The 18,759-nt window shown below is 30.0% G+C and overlaps 1 long non-coding RNA gene across 1 annotated transcript; it reads left to right on the forward strand.

Annotated features, from left to right (window-relative positions):
• Window positions 1-7,496: 7,496 nt before the first annotated feature.
• Window positions 7,497-9,699, forward strand: LOC148234239 (uncharacterized). Its single transcript, XR_015809954.1, has 2 exons — window positions 7,497-7,608; window positions 7,687-9,699. It is a non-coding gene; the product is annotated as an uncharacterized LOC148234239 (long non-coding RNA).
• The last annotated feature ends 9,060 nt before the right edge of the window (window positions 9,700-18,759 follow it).

Consider the following 18,759-nt stretch of genomic DNA (forward strand, 5'->3'; position numbering starts at 1 on the left):
AACCGCGAGCGAACGTGTTTTTAGGGTTGTAAATAATATTTGTACGCAAATTTGAGGTTTCATGCATCATGATACATTAGTCTTTTTTAAATATTTTTTTTTAAATAAATAAACTGCAATACATATATGCAATAAACTGCATCTTTACATCTAATTTGATTGTCGTTTAATTGCCCGTGGTATTTCTTGATATTTTTGAATTATAATATTTGTAATATGTTTCCTCTACATTTTGGCAATGTTGTTTTTGTCTATTATAATTAGGGAGTCTAATCCAGAAATAAATTACGGAATTACAATTTTACGATTCCGAGGGATATATTTTTTTAAATTAAATTAAAATATGAAATAAAGTTATTAAAATTAGTAAGAAAATGACTAACACGATTTAATTTATATGAGACGTGTATTTTTTATTATATTGTATATTATACGTACAAACATAGTCTGTGATTTATCTATAGACTATATTATTTACTTTATTATAAATGTATGTATTTAAAAAAATAAAAAGAGTAGTAATTTAAATAAAACGTAAAACAATAATATACTCGTGTTAGAGTTTCGAGTGTCGTTTAGTATGGATCTGACTTTGGTGTCCAGGCAGTCTGATGCTGAAAAACCGCACTCTGCCTCCACAATCGTAGGAGGTATTGTTATGAGATATTTATATACCAGTTTAAGGTGATAACCGCCATTTTTAAATAATATAATTTAAAAAATAATATTACGATCATAAGGCTAGTGTCATTCTGAACTTTCGGTTCGCATGTCACTTTTGCTTAATGTAATTGTTTTTTCATCTTAATTTGTTCAACCGATGAGGATTGTAGGTGAGACGACTGTGTTTCAAGTAGCTCTTCTGATGTTATTATAACATATTATTAATAGCAATAAAGTATTTGATTAATTTTATATAGTTTTACGGGTATCAATATTATTCTTATCAAACGATTTGGGATTTGGATCCTTTAAATCTATTCACCTTAGTTTTTCTATTATATATGTTTTTTAGAGCAATTGACATAATTGAGTTTAATGCAGATTTAATCTCGGCCAATTGCCTGAAACATAATTTAAAAATTACGTTGGCTGAGCAAATGTTGTAATCACGTCGGCAAAGTGCTTCAATAGCTAATTTTAAAAGTTTTAAAACTTCTATAATTTCTGCAATTTTCTTTCAATCATTTTTATTGAACGTTACCGATAAATTATTCAAGTCTATTAACGCATTTTGTATACTTGTTTTTAAAATAATAAATCGCTCCAGCATATTATAAAAACTATTTCATCTGGTTTTACAGTCTAATATACATGAGATCAATGAGAGATATATTCTGGATTTTCAAAGAGCCACAACATAGTCACGTTCTCACGTATTATTAAATACACAAATTCAATTCTAATTACATATTCTACACAAATATTAATTGCTATTTAAAGTATATGAAATACACATATAAGAGAATGTAAAACTGAGAAAAAAAATACGAAATAATTACTTCAAAATTTATTTAAGTAATAAAAAGTTTATCTATAACTTATAGCTAAATCTCTAATATTTCGTGTACCGTTTGTTAGTCATTCGCAGCAATTCTGTCAAATGCTCGTTTGTTAGAATAGCTGCGAACGATGTTTTGATTTTACAAACTTAATAGAGGAGTATAAGGATTCACAACTGTATGTTGTACCGAAAATGTAAGTTTGAAAAATTGAATAATGATATTTGACTTGTGCTGCATTAGTAATGCCTTATATTAATTTAATTTTAATAACTTTAATTCTGCAGCTTCTTTTTTAACAAGTATTAATAATTCAGACAGTGACAACTCATTTTAAAAAATATCAAAAATCAATGGGCTTAGAAAATATGCAAATGTTGGTTTCAAGCATAGAGCGAGGTGAAAGATTTAATAAACGAATGAGTCCAAGCCCTACCCCATGTTGTAACACCATGATGATAATGATAATCACTTGTCAAACACCTTTTTTTTGTTTTGGAATTATGTTAGCTAAATCATATATTTATTTATTGTCTTTAGTGAGTATCTGTAGAGATAGATATATTTTATTTTTCCTACAAAGAAAGGTAAATCGTAGAAACACGGATACATTGCAACTGCTTTTATAGTTTTTTTTTAAGATATAAAACAATCCAATTTACGTTGTTAAAATGTTCAAAGAGTGTTTCGTTTTGCTCCATCAGATATAACTGGATTTAATCCGTAAGTTCAAAGAATCGACGTAAATTTTTGCCACGCAACAACCATTCCGCTTCGGAGTGCAAAAGTAATTATCATTTTCAATGGCAGAGCGCACCTTCTGAACAAGAAGAATCCGAGTAACCTATTGAAAAATAATGAGTGGCTGCATTTTTAATTTAAATTTAATACTGTGAAAATATAAATATGAAATTATCGAATACAAATATTAGACATATACGAGTAAAATGTATCAAATATAAATAAACTGTATATAAAAAAACACAATATGCCAAAAATATTACAAACTTAGCAACATTATTTTATTTTATATTTTCACCTATTTATAAAAAAAGCACCGCATAGATTTATTATTTATTTTTTATTAAATTTATATTTAGTAGGTAATAATTATTTTAATTGTATGTTCCAAAAAATCTTTAATGTGCAGTTGACACATTTTATGGGTATAATTGTATTCTATTATTTCTATAATGTGCTGTTTCGATCAATGTTTCTCAACCGTCATTGAGTTTCATATGTTTCTGTGGACCCATAATTATAATTTCTCAATGGGGATTGTACCGGTTTTATAATAAAACAATGCACTATTTTATTAAATTACAAAAAATTGTTCATAAAATACTATTATATTTCTGAAAATATAAATATTGTTCATAAAATGAAATGCCGCCATTGTCAAACTTCGCGGATTATAAATGAAAATTTTATAATCTTTTATTTATGAAACACTTAATTGTATATGCAGAATTTACTCTCTTTTTAAATCATCTGTTGTAATTTGTCAGGAGTAGCCCAATGCTTTACTAAGGAGTAAATATCAGGTCATCATATTGTCAGTGAAATCATAGACCTGTTTTACAGCATATTTGGAATTACTTTTTGCTTCTTATGAAAGTGTTATTTATATTGAGAAATAAGTGGTAGTCAGTTGAAGCAAGATCTGTTGAGTATGGTGGACGATGGAGAACTTCCAACTTCCAAGTCTAGTGTAGTCGTTCAATAGAATAGGAGTCGATCGATTGCCAATTTAGGTTGTTTTTCAGCAAATTTTTGGATCATTTGGTCCAGCTGATTTCAGTATACTTCCGCCGCGATCATTTCATAAATTCATATTGGATCACATCTGCGCCAGACCATCAGCTTCTTTTGATAAATATTGCGCTTTTCGATTGAAAAATAAAATATTTTTGTGACGATAAAGCAACATTATGCAAACCTTATCCAAATTTTTTACCTTACCGATTTCAGCTAAGTGAGTTAAAATTATTTGCCTGGTAACACCAAAAATCAACGGTTATTCATGTGCACTTTGAGATGGATCAGACTCGACGGTTACTTTCAGTTCGTAATTATCCACCTCTGATTCTGACCGGCCGCATGGCTCATTCGTGAGGGCAAAGTTACCAAAAACGAAATTTTGCAAAACCAATTTGATACTGTCTGCTGTGTAGTAACATTAAAACAAAATACACCGTTAATGTTTCGAGCCGTCTGCGATGTTGTATGTCTACGTAAGGATTCATATTTCATAATTGTACGAATTTCAGACTATTCCAACTTTGAACATTTATTTTTAAGTGCAAAGATATTTATAAGAGGAAATATGTGCTCTGAACATCCGTTGAGTATATCATTTTTTCGTTCAAAATTCACAGTTGCTACTCTTACATAAATATATTATTGGCTCAAAGTTTCTGCGAGATTTATCATTTTTTTATAGAAAATTCTGGTTTAGATTAATAGAGTATAATTGGTGAAAATTCATCAAGCTAAATATTATCTCTTTATTGAAACTACATGTATAATGACTTTGTAGCATCTCTTTTTACGCCAAGTTTTTTTGATTCGTTATTTCTGCTTTTCCCGTTGCTTGATTTATTGAATTTTGTCATTAGATCTACTGTTTCTTAACTATAAATCACCCTTATCAATTCAATATTTAACTCAAGAAATAGTTCACAGTTCACACAACTCAAACTTAATAATAAGTAGAAAATGGAGTAAACCGAAATATTTTTTTTTTTAAAACTGTGAAAAATAAAAATATTGTATTCTAGGCTAAAAATCAATTCCGGTAGAATTTACAAATTAATCAACTACCACAACAACATATTTATTGGAAAGGAACTTCTAAATCATTATATGACTGCTGCAAATAATCCGCACACACAACTATTCCATTGTCTTTCAATGTATCACTAATTGCTGTTAAAGAGAAGAGCTGGGTAAATTATCGATGTCCAACATTGGTGGCATACAGCTTGCATTTTTACAAAAAATAACTACGGTAAAAGCTTAATATATTAAATAAAAAATTTCAAAAGACAAATGTAACGTCACAATTTGTAAAAAATATTTTTTACAAATAGCTTTTCAATATTAATTTAGGATGTCATGTGAATATTAGACACAGATTGAGCCACAAAATATAAATGATGAGAGAGATCGGCGGATGAGGCCCCGCTGGTCGTAGTCCGCCAGGGAATGTTTTGCTTTACGCCAGCGTGTATTACCATAGTGCCACCTAGTTTATTTGACCATAGTAAATAAATAAATAGGGCAGTCCACAAGATAAAGATATTCTTATATAATATATAATATATAGAGTATTTATTACAGTTGATATATAAATGATAATTAACGGATTTTGTAATTGATCCATTTGGTTTGGATGCAGCTGATGTTAAATTATAAATTCAGAAAAAGAGCTGCAAAGTAATATGAGAGCTAAAGTTAGTTATAAACAAAATAATGACATTAAAGTAGTGAATTAATTTTTCACTACTCTGGAAAAATGCAAATTTATATTTTATAGTTTTTCCCAAACATGTTGTCAAAAGCTTAACTTGTTCTCGCGTAAGATTTTCTCTTTTTTTTCAAATTGTTAGTCATTTTTGAACCACATTTCCTACATTTTTAACGTTCCTTATGTATTATCACTAGGGATTCCAATCCCGGGATCCCGAATCCCGGGATCCCGGGATCCCGGACGATTTTCAATACCCGATGAGTCCCGGGATTATAAAACATAATCCCGAATTTTTCGGATTGGTTGATTTATCAAGCACAATCGAATTATTATTGACAACATCGTTATATTTCGTGTACAAACTTGCGCGAGTTGCACGTGTCATCTGTGAATCTTTGAGGCTGTGAGTCTGAACGTGCTTTTTCAGCAGCAGGCTGCTTAGGAACCAAAATCAGATCAAGGCTAAATGATAAAACACTTGATGCTTTGATGTTACTTCGTGAGTTTTATTCAAAATAATGTTTTCAATTAATTGTGTCTATGAATGTGCATAGTATGTACATACATTGTCAAAAGTTCATTTTATTCTTCTCAAATAAATATATAAGACCTTCCCTTTCTTATTTTTATTATATTATTTTCTATTTTAAGTCCAAGACTAAAATTATACGTACTTTATACATTGTACGTTATAAAAAACAGATGTAAAAATATATTGTATTATTCATTTTAAATTATTTTTATTGATAAAATAACATGAAAATTATCCCGGGACTGGTCCCGGGATCCCGGGATCGACTAATTGCAATACCGAAATCCCGGGATCAAAATTTTGGCCTGGGATTGGAATCCCTAATTATCACAAACAAACGTGTATATTTAAGAATTTACATAATAAAATATGTAACCATCTTGGGACTACAAGTTTTAAAACCCAGATTGAGAAACCCTGCATTTTATTTTCTTCAGGATTTTTTTTATCCTTAACCACCAACTAATAATTTTATGATGTAAACTCCGTATAATGTTGTTCACTTAGAATGTTATGTAAAATAATTAAATTCTCTAATTGTTTGATTATTGCTTTCTCCGTCATATTTTCCATCCAAGGCAGTATATTTAACTATGTCTATAATATAATTATCTATAATTAATTACACCTCTATTATACGGAGTAATTCGTTTTATTAATAATAAAATAAAATAAATGTGCAACTTTAGTTAAATTGCAATAAACACCATAGTTTAATTTTGTTAAAATATTAAAGCTAAACTTTCTGCCACCCATCGTCCAGGGGAGGAAATGCTGCCCCACTACTCCCCTCCCCCTCTGGGCGCTCCGCCTCTGATCATATTCAGATCCCATTTCGTTGCACAAGATAGAATATAATCTACTTTGTAAAGGTCGGCTTTTAATAAAGTGCACGATTTTTACCACGTCACAGAGTATTAGATGCATTTGTGGTTGTTTGATATCATAAAATTACAAGGTGAATATTCATGTTTTTCAGCACAGAATTACATGTTGCGTGATCCAGCGTCAATTTAATTAAAAGTATATTTTATACGTACTCGATCTAATTAGAACATATCAAAATATTTATTTAAATTTTCAGAAATTAATCAACTTAACGGAAGGTTGAAAAATCGTTGTTTTAACGGTCCTTTCTGGACTCCAATGTCTTACGCCAAATTTGACAGAAAATATTATGACAAAACATTTTTATAATTATAGAATACCTAAATATAGATTTTTTTTTGTATTTTATTGCATTTTTCCTTTTTACGTAATATAAATTGAGCAATGCCATTCCCGTACTAACTGAGGCGGGCAAGTTGCGGTGGTGCATTGTAGTGTTGGCCGTATACCCCCCTGCTACAACCTTGTTTCTGAAAGAATTTCAATTTCTCTCACTTTCGTATATAAATATCAATATTTTATTATAAAATAAGTGTATTTATATATAATAAAAAAAAAAATTTTTCACAGATTTTATGTTCTTAAAAAAATACAAATATTACAATTATATTACTTAAATATAGTTACTATATTTCTAAGCAACATTTTTTATTTATTATATAATTTAAAATGAAATTCGAAACATAATAGCACAAACAATTATTTTTACAAATTGCAATCAGGACAGTATATTTTTTACATTGCCGTCTATGCACCATACAAATTGATTTATTACTGTCATTGCAGCATTGATTTATTATCAAATTTACTATAAACCAGCGGTTTCCAACCTGGGAGGCGCGCCTCCCAGGGGAGGCGCGGACTATTGCCAGGGGAGGCGCCAACATTTTTTAATAATTTATTTTTTATACCATAATATCTACAAATGAATAAAACTTGATATATTAACGTAACAGTGAAAATTCAGTGCATGAATGGTAATTTTTTTACATTTACATATATTTAATTCCTATTAAAAAAATTATCTGGAGCGGAGAAATTTAAAAATGGGCGCGTTTGCAAACGCTCTGTTTCGGTAATACACAAAACGACCGCTAGTTGCATAAAACAATAACCTCAAATTTAAATGTCACTCGTGTCAACTGAAGCGTGTCGGCAGGGCGTGATATTGTTTTTTTAATTGTTTCTGACGTGATTTCTTCTTGAAAATAATCGTTAGTATATTTTAAACTTCATTTTTTTTTATTTAAACTATCATTGATTTTAATGTATATCAATAAAATATTTTTTAGACGAATGGATAAATTTTTGAGTGGTTACAAGAGAAAAGTCAACAATAATGAAGATACTGATGCTGATACTAGTGGGAATAAAATCAAAAAAGTACAAGGAAGTAAAGCTCCCAAGAAAAGACAATACAGTTCATCCTATTTATCATTAGGATTCACTAGTGTCATTATAGCTTGGAAAAACCAATGTGTTTGTTGTGTTCGAAAGTTTTGGCTTCAGATAGTATGAGACCAGTCAAATTAAAACGGCACCATGAAACTCTACATTCTGAATACGTTGATAAGTCCATAGAATATTTTGAAAGAAAATTGGATGAGCTTAATAATCAAAATCAAACGTTCAAAAATATTCTTTCTGTATCACCAAATGCATTATTGGCTTCGTACCATGTCTCTTACCGAATCGCAAAATGTAAGAAACCACATACAATAGGAGAAACTCTAATTTTACCAGCAGCTATTGATATGGTTCGAATAATGTTCGGCGAATCATATGCAAAACAGTTGCAACAAATTCCGCTTGCTGATAATACAGTCGGAAGAAGAATCAATGATATATCTGAAGATATTTGCGATCAATTAGTTTCTCGGCTGCGTACTTCGAAATTCGCCATACAAGTAGATGAGGCAACTGATATAGCTAAAGATGCCCATTTAATTGCATATGTTCGATATGTTGTGGAAAATAATATATTAAAAGATATATTATTTTGCAAACCCATTCCTGGAAAGACCACATCCATTGAAATTTTTAATATAATGGACAGTTTTTTTAAAGAAAACGACATAACGTGGAGTAATTGTATTGGACTGTGTACTGACGGAGCTCACTCAATGTCCGGACACAAAGCAGGTCTTCAAGCATTAGTTAAAAAGAAAGCACCACATGCTATCTGGACGCACTGTATGCTTCACAGAGCAGCTCTAGTGTCAAAAAATATGAGCGAGGAACTTAACAACATTTTTACAAAAATTATAAACTACATTAAGAACAGTCCTTTGAGATCTAGGCTGTTTGCAAAGTTGTGTGTAGATATGGAAGCTAATTATACCTCACTTCTGTATTATTGTGAAGTTCGCTGGCTATCTCGTGCAAAAGCGATTCAAAGGGTATTTCAACTCAAAGAAGAAATAACAGCCTTTCTCGAAGAAAATCACCACGAAGAGGCACATTTGTGGACGAACGATAATTTCCTTGTTAAACTTGCCTATTTAGTTGAAATTTTTGGAAAATTGAGCAGTTTGAATAAATCAATGCAGGGATCACAAATGCATCCACTTGTTCAAAAAGACAAAGTAAAAGCTTTCATTAAAAAGTTAAAGTTATGGAAGTCAAATTTACAAAAGAATGAGTTGGACATGTTTTCACTGTCAAAAGATTTCTGGGCCACAGCCAATATTGAAACAAGCAAGAATCTTTTTATTGAACACTTGGATGGTCTAGTGCTGCATTTTTCAAATTATTTTAAAGACCTTGATTTCTCAAAGTTTTTGTGGGTACAGAATCCATTTATCGACGATGAAAACGACAAATTTGAGCTGACAACCATTGAAAAGGAAAAACTTATAGAATTATCATGCGATAGCCTACTAAAACAAAAGTTTCAAAATGAAACCTTAATTCAATTTTGGATAATCTTAAAGGAGAGTATGAATCTTTGTATTGCAAAGCAATGCAAGTGCTTCTACCGTTTGTAACGTCGTATTTATGCGAAACGGGCTTTTCGGCACTGGCTGCAATGAAAACTAAATATCGCAACAGGTTAGTAGTCGAAAAAGAGATACGAGTGGCACTCTCCACATTGTCCCCAAGATTTGATAAGCTTTGTGCTAATAAACAACAACAACCGTCGCATTAAATTTTTATGCGATAGATGTAGTTGGTTTAATTGTTTAAAAAAACTTATATATAAAAATAAATATACACGTATGTGTATGTTATAACTAAACCTTGTTATTATTCTGTTAATTGTGGTTTTCAGTTTATTTTTGTAATAAAGTTTTTATTATTTAAAACGTGTCTATATTATTTAATCTATTAAAAAAATAAAAGGTAAGGGAGGCGCGGAAAATTTTTTTTTTTTTTGGGGAGGCGTAGTAACAAAAAGGTTGGAAACCGCTGCTATAAACGATTGTATAGGTGATCTTACTCCCGATACCTCGCAAACCTACTGAAGTTTTAACAACTAACAGACCAATTTAATTGCTGCGTTTTCAAAGCTCTTCAAAAAGCTAATGCTCACAATTAAAAAGAACATGGAAATAAAAATATAATTTTGTTGTTATTAGTAAAATTGCGTAATATTTATTATTAGAAAGAACATTACAAATTTCAATCGATATCATAACTTATGCAATTAAAATATTAAATCTATTTTCCCAAACGTATACCGAGTCTGACCTATCTAGTCCGGGCTGGATAGGTTAGGCGGTCAGTGCAAACAGGCGATTGCCTGAGCGTGCATTCCGATGAACCATTCTGTGCTCCTATAAAAATTGCGTGATATATAGACTTAAAAAAATATTATTAAAGTCACTTAAAATCCCAATAAAAGCGTTGCAATGATATTTTCCCTCTTGCCGTCGACAAATTAAAATGCATAGTAAAACCGCATAATGGCAAAATACGAAAGAATACTTCGATCTTACTTTGGATTCTAAACTTTCATGGAAATTCTACATGAATAAAACAAATTCAATTTGTAAAACTCCAAAGGAAAACTATATTTCGTGTTTGTCGTAAAAGCAATCTAGATGTGAAAATCAAATGACTAACTTACAAAATTATTACAAGACTTAGGTATGCTTCTACAATCTGGAGATTCATAATTAAAATACTTGCTTAAGCAAATAATTATTTATGTGTTTTAGTTCGCGTTCTTTTTATTTTTGAGTTAGTTTATATTTTTCGACAAGATTGTCTTAGCATCATCAGGATGGCGAAACGACTATTTATAATATAATATATAGACGAAACAGCCAAAACTGATTTTTTGCAAAGGTTCCGCTGATTTTTTTCTAGCAATATTTAAAAATTGTTCAGTAATGTAATGCAAATATTGTATGAATTCGATGCTGATTGTGGCAAACGTATTGAAAATCAATTCGATAAAACTTTTCGGATGAATGATAAAAACATATTATATACTTTTCTATTACTTCGGAATAGAAAAGTTCCTAGGTCGCATTATTTCACGTTTTGATGACGTCAACTGCCCCACAAAATCATGCATTTTAACACCATTGGATTTTGTGGGGTTACGCAAGGTTAAGAGTCGAAACCCGAAAAGTTGGAGCACCTAAAAACCTGTAATGTACGAAAAAGTTATCGAAAATTACATTGTAAAGAGGAAAATGTGCAGAAGTTGCCTATTTAATTGACATTATTTTTCATAATACATAAAATACATCAAATGTTCGACTAATAAAGAAATCCGAAGATATCCGTAAATTTGTGTGGCTTTTTAAAATTTGGAAACTGAACTTACTTCCACGCTACGAAGATTTTTTCGGTACGCGACAATTGGGCGACGGATAAATGGGCGATTCCGGTCAAATGGGCGATGGTTGTTTGGGTGACAGAAATTTAAGATACTTATACGCATTATTGTAAATATTAGTAAAAATATAAATTAAAAGGAAAAAGTATAATAAAGGGAAAACAATTTTATTTTAAAATTAATGACTCATATTATAATTATATATATGCAATGTGAATATTGTATGAAATTTTCTCTATTGTACCTCAAAACCCTTATACCAATTATTTGGTCTTATTTGCGCTGATGTTCAAAACCTACTATAGTTCTCTCATAATCAACATTATAGCTTTTTTGGATTTATCTGAGACCATTGATCAAAATCTATAAATTTGGATTACTTGAACTGCTACAAAAGCTCAATTGCAGTTTCCAAAAATATTCCTCGACAAAATTATTGTTTGTATTGCTTCCGTTTAGTGTTCTATGATAAACAGACCAAACGTTGGATAAAAAAATCGGTGGAGCCTTACTTCTATTATTTCTTAGGCGACCTATATAGGTGTTCGTAAACCATTTAAAAATTGCTTCTAATTCACTGGATAAATGATTCTCTAGTTCAGAAAAATCATGTATATCTTGTTCAGAAACGAAAGCAAGTGAAGTAATTATTTCAGAATTTAAAGCGAATCATAATAGTACCTGGGCAAAAGATTACATGAATCTAAATGCTTTCGAAGATTTTGTACCAGATTAAAGAAGCAACCATTTTTGTTAGATTGTGGAAATACTTTACGCAAAGCTTGATGTATTGCAATTTCATAATCAATGTTTCATTTATCATATAAAATAATTTTATTAGGTAATAAACAAAATAGAGCAGGGAAAACAAAACCTCAATCCTTTCTAGCTAAAATGACAAAAATTAAGAAAATAAAGGGGGTGAAAGTAAAAGTGTGCCTTTTAAATAATTCTTTCATGCTTTGGCTCCACATTGCATGACTTTGACGATCGAAAATTAAGATTCTCATTGGGTCGACTTGTTCTGATCCAGAATCAACTAAAAAAAACGTTAAAATTGTGATGGACTGAATTCATAATTTAAATATTCCACAGAAATAATTAATGTTACCCTAAAATCAGGTATCTAAAGTACACTGTGCGATAGATTTAGGTTATTGGAACTACCCTTATATAGTTTAAAATCGATAACTGTAAAACATGCAATTTTTGGAAATTACGAAAGTTTGTTCTCACAGTAATTTCCAAGCTCAAAATAAACGATAAACATGTATTAGTAGTGATGTTAAAATTACCGGCTTAAGCCAAAATGTTTTATGATATCGGGTAACTCTTACAAGTTCTTGAATAAAAAAATTAAGCAATCAAACAAATATTTTATGATTTAGTAAAAATATATATTCTGTTTTTTCAGACCGTATAATGCTTTTAATCTTTTTAGTCTTTACTAAAAAATATTAGTAATTTTTATTTTCGTGTGTACGTATGTATATATTTTAATATGTAGTAAATCATGTTAATTAATTATTTATTAATAGGGTCATGTTACTAAATAAAACGATAAAAATAAGATTTTTATTGCAAATTTATTTGTATTGCGTTATTATTGTATCGTAAAACCATCGCCCATTTGTCCGTCGCCCTTTTTGAAACACCTATTTGTCCGTCGCTCTTTTTGAAACGCCCATTTGTTCGTCGCCCAATTGACAGTGTCCAGATGATGGGAGTGAGTGTAAGAAAATCGTAGTATTTTATATTATATATCGTAGTATTTTATACACATGAGTGTGTGTATATAAAACTACGATTTTCCTGCTCAGAAACGGATTTCGTCACATAAATTATACTTCAGTCTTTATTCTCAACACGATTTTTAATCACTATTATCCTTTGATTCGCGGTTGTTTTTTGCTATTAGGGGCTATATTTTATTTATAATGAGCATGCAGCAACCGAGGCTTAGTTCTTAAAAATATTTAAAAATAATATTATTTACCTTGTCATTAATGTTACGTGATAATTTAAGGGCGACTCAACTTGCTCGCTCGAACGTTAAGGATTTCAGAACTGACGTAGTTTGCGGTTGCGGTAAGCTGTATCAATAGCAACGGTAGTACAAATTCATTACGAAAATTACAGTTCTATTTAATTGGTGATCATAGCAACGCGGTCAAATGTGCAAACTGTGTAACAAAATTATTCCGCATACGTACCACTTGAGTCAGATTAATAAGGAGACAAAATACATATTTGTGTTTTAGAGTGCATTGCATTTGAACTGAAATGATTTCAATAAAAAAATTTCAAAAATTAGGGGTTAAAATATGCATGATAACCAATAACAATAAATTCTATTATTAGAAATTTTAATGATACAATATTTATCAATTCAAAATAATAGAATTCGAATTGTATACTTTAATTAAACAAATATTTTAATCGGCGATGAGCGAATTTTTAAATTATTTTTTCTGACTCAATTGATTAAAATTTAATTTGCTATAAAAAGTAAAATTCTATCTATGTATCATTTGCATTCGTGCGGTTTAATGAGATATTGACTTAATTAAAAGACAACACCATATTAGTGCTGAATGAACTAACTCTGGAAATACCTGTTGGATTCTTGTGCAATTAAACAGTTTACTAGTCTGAAATAAACACAACCAGGGCTGCGCCTAGAAAGTTGGCCGTTGGTAAAAATTCTTTGTTATAGAATTACTCCTGCTTTTTTATATGTCATACATCATTACATAATCGGGTTCATTATATGATAAACATATAATTATGTATTAAAAAAATAACGAGATAGATTATTATTATATTTTTGTAGCTTGCAATTGATTGAATACTGTAAAAACTAGTTATGACTGCTGTGTCGTCAGCGTATATTTATAAGTCAATACAATTTAAAATTGGAATGTCATTAGTATAGTGTATAGAATGAAGAGCATACTACCCCTGCGGTATCGAGAGTTCATTTTTTAGTTAAACAACATAACTTTGCATGTGTATTATAAAATTAGGGATTTAATATTTAAATCATGTATTGGCTAAGCTCTCGTACCAATGAGTGTTGAATGCTTTTTCTATGTCTAGAATTAATAATCTTGAATAATTTTAATGTTGAAATTAGTGTAAGTCAATGAATGCATTTTGCGGAGAGATTCTCTTGGGAACGCTAACTTTTTTTTGATATTTTATTACGCGAAGATGAACGGCTAATAGAATATCTTCTTTCTCAAGCTATTTTTCTAATAGTGGGGAAATACTCAAATATTATCTAATTTGACGCACATTAAAACTAAATACCAGACTAATAACAAAAGTATTTAAAAAAATCAAACAGATTCACCAATTACTACTTTAAGTTTTAATATCGTAAAAATAATTTTAAACAAGTGCGTATCGTCCTTGTCATTCAACAATGTCTTGCATTGGTATGCACCTGGACAGTGGTGATTTTTTTTAAAGGGTTACAATTAGGTATTAAAAAAATCATAGGTAACTCCCGTTTTGATAATTATACAATATGATTAAAATGAATTCGGCAAAATTAATGTTTTAACCCTTTGTAATCACATTTATTTTCAGATTATTTTATTTATCTTACACTTTGCGCTTAAAATTTATATTGTGATTGTTTTCACCATTCATGGTAAGGTGTAGTAGACTAAAATAAATGAAAAAAAGGTCTGGCGGGATATATACCTGCCTATAACTGTACGCATTCATTGCAAGTCGAGTCGATAATTATTTGCCAGTATAATGAAACATTTCAAAACAAATCTAACGATAAATTCAAAATCAGCGTTTCATTTTAGTATAAAATATATGTATATTGTAACAATGGGCATATTTTCATATGTACGTAATAATTAATAAATAATAATGTTTTCATTGGCTAATCATTTTAATTGTCATTACGCTCTGGCACATAAAATACTAATTTTACCGCCTATATCTCGTGAATTTTTATTCTTTGTAAATTTCTTATAATTTACATATATGTTGTATGTCTAAATCATAAAATATTCATTACTTGGTTTTCTCCAAGTATTTTTGTGCTCTTATGACGTGCTCTCTTTTGTCAAACGCTCATATGACTGTGCGCATTTGACGCACGCTATTTTGTTACAGCGCTACTATAGTAGACGCTCTTATGACGCAGCGCTTATAATGCAGCGCTCTTTTGACGCACGCCCATTTGTCCGCGCTCATTTGTGACGTTGCCTAATAATATACATAATTATTTTATGTATTTTTTATTTTACTTTATAAAATGTATTTGTATTTTTTTTCTTGATTTACATTATTTTTTATTACTATTTTCTTATTTTATCTTTTTAACTTCCTGGTAATTAAAAAATGGATAATAAACAGCAACTTGTACTTAAACTTAAATGTACAGTCAGTTCTCGAGCTACGACGGGGTTTCGTTCCACCACCTTGGTCGTAACTCGAAAAGGTCGTAAGTCGAAAATCATACAAAAAATAATTAAAAACAATGCATACATGCGAAATACAAAAACCACTATTATTGCTGACTTCAAGTTGTTAACTAAATACTTTTTCCCAAATTTCTACATAAATAATTTATTTATAAGAATTTATCTAGAGTATTTTTATTATCTGTGCTACTGATATCCATTGTTAATTCTTGAGATTTTTCAGCGAGTGCAGTGATAGTGCTTGTTTTTTGCGAGTGCAGTGATAGGTTTGTTTGTACAGTTTGTTGTTTCTTTTCTCTATAAATTTCATAATAACACGCAAGTGCTTGCTGAATAAGGCCGTGTACTCTCGAAGATCTATCGATGTCATTGTCCATATTTTCAAATTTTTTAATAGCATCATTGATTTGGCTAAAAGCTGCAGCCATGTCTTTTAACACAATTTTTTTTGGTGGTTCTTCGAGTTCATCCAATTCTTTTAGCTCCATTACATTTTTTTCTGCAACTCGTTGTTCACCAATCTCAATCAAATCTTGGTTTGTGAGTTCCTCAACATCATTTTCCAAAAGATGAATTACATCTTCATTATCAACTTCCAGATTAAGTTGTTGAGCACATTTTATAATAATATTTGCTATCTCATCTATTTCCCCTTCTTTGTTAAAATACATATTGTCATTATATATTTTTAAGAGTTTGTTCCATATGCCGTTCATACAATTCGTCGTTACTTTGGACCATCCTTTTGAGATATTGTTTATTGCATGAAAAATGTCATTTTTCCAAAATTCTCTCAATATCTGATGTTTGTCTGTTCCTGCAATTGCTTGGGCAAAAGTGATTTTTAAATAATGGGCTTTAAAGCTAGCAATACCCCCTTGGTCCATCGGTTGTAGAATGCTGAATGAAAGGTTGTGGTGTTTGGAGGTAAATAAACCACTTTTATATTTGGATGTGATTCCCCTAAGTGTGGAGGATGGCCTGGAGCATTGTCAAGAATCAATAAAATTTTAAAGGCTATGTCGTTTTCATCACAGTTCTTCTTTACTTCTGGAATGAAACAGTTATCAAACCAGTCTTGAAATTATGTATATGACATAAAAAAAAAATTTTTTACACCTTTTTATTTTGTCGTAACTCCGAATGGTCGTAACCTGAGAACTGCCTGTATATATTTTCTTATATTTGTAATCTTTTAATAAACATTTATATACATTTTTTCTCTCTGTCATGTGTTCAGGATTTTTTTAATTTAACTGTTGGTGTCTGTTTATGGTTTACTTTTGAACATCAAGAATATGTACGTTCTTTTCTATATATATAAAGGTTTAAATTATTGAAAAAATACTAATCTATACTGTGTATTTTGTGCGCAAGTTCAGTTGTTAAATAAAGCACATTATATTTTTTTATTCGTCTAAACTTTTATCCGGTACATCCCTGGAAATTAATATATTAACGGATTGTTGAAGGAATTTGTGCGGAATTCTTGCACCTACATGGCCGGTTACCTATGTGCATCGCCTTTCTGGACTCTATAGTATACATGATAAATGTGTTGGGTTTAGTTGAGCGTTTTCCCGCTCGGTGCGCCAGCGGCGTCGCGTGCAGGGGCTTGGAAAACTCTGGACCTGCCGTCACTTAATTCGGCACCGTTGCGCTGAGCGGGGGTGTGTCTCTCCGATCACTACTGTGTCAGTAAGTCGTACCGCTTTATTATTTCCATGTTCTTTATTACATCGCTGTCTACTTTATTACTTAGTTTTACTCACTTTAATATCGAATTAATTGTTTTGGACTGTGCTTTAATTCCCAAAAAACCACATTCACTTACCGACGCCCTTGAACTCATTATGTAGTTATGCGTGTATATATATATGTGTGTGTGTTATAATTATATTTTTTTACTATCGTTTCACCCCTCTGGATCGGAGTCAATTTATGCAGCGTCGGAAACTTTTCACAAGTGTTTTCGCTGTTTGAAAAACGAATCTCAACGACTACTTGTTGCGCGAATATGAGATTTATTTACGTTAACTTCTCAGTTGAACTGCGTTGCTTTTGAACTATATACATTCTTTTAAATAAAAAAACTCTCTTAAAATGTAGTAAACTATTTCCAGTTGCGCAATTTCACTTAGCATTGAAGTACAAAAATTAGTCGTTTGCCTTTTACGTGAAGAAAATTATGTCAATGTTCTTTCTGAAACATTTTTAGCACAAATATAATTTGCCTATATGTATACGCAAAATTAACAGTAATTATTTTTATATGTGAAATTACACTATCATGCATATAATTATTTATTTATAAGTATAAGTATATTTTAATACACGACGGTTTTTTATATCGATTTCGTTATGAAGCTTTTATTAAATCAAGCAATTTCAAAGTATCATTATATCTAGTATTTAATTAATTACTTATTTTAACTACCTCTTTTTATATATAACATAATTTCTTCAATCGCTTAATTTTATTTATTTAATTCTAATCTTATTGTCCTAATATGTATTTTAATCGTTTTAATAAGTACATGCAAGTTCATTCTATGAAAATTATTATCTTTAATTATTTTTATATTATTGTTTATTAAATTTTCATGATTGATTTTATATACTATGTAATAACATCGCTATAAAGAGTATTTTTGCTACTGTAGTGATGTAATTAAGACTAGTGTTTTTATTACATGCATTTGATGTTATAATCGATTTAATTATTTTGAAGTGTTACACGTAACTTATATATGTATTTATATGGTAAACTAGTATTGTATTTTATTTTTTATTGTCAATGGTAATCTACGACTAACTTGTAATAATTGCATACATAATAAAAGTATTATTATCATACAAATACTAGAATGCATAAGTTTACATATTAGTAATTGTAATTAAATTTTTATAAGACAAAATGCTTAGATATTAAAATTGATAAATACGACTAAAATAATATTTTTTATAAGTAATTGTGTATAATATAATATATGTATATGCATATACTTAACCAGGGCCTTTAAGATAAATGCAGGCACTGGTAACTATTAATTTGGAAGCCACAAATAAAAAAAAAATGTGTGAAAAACAATAAAATCAATGCTAATAAATAAATAGCTGCGAGC

Source organism: Plectrocnemia conspersa, unplaced genomic scaffold, assembly GCF_051122295.1.
Source record: "Plectrocnemia conspersa isolate PC_06_02 unplaced genomic scaffold, ASM5112229v1 ptg000006l, whole genome shotgun sequence".
Lineage (NCBI taxonomy): Eukaryota > Metazoa > Arthropoda > Insecta > Trichoptera > Polycentropodidae > Plectrocnemia > Plectrocnemia conspersa.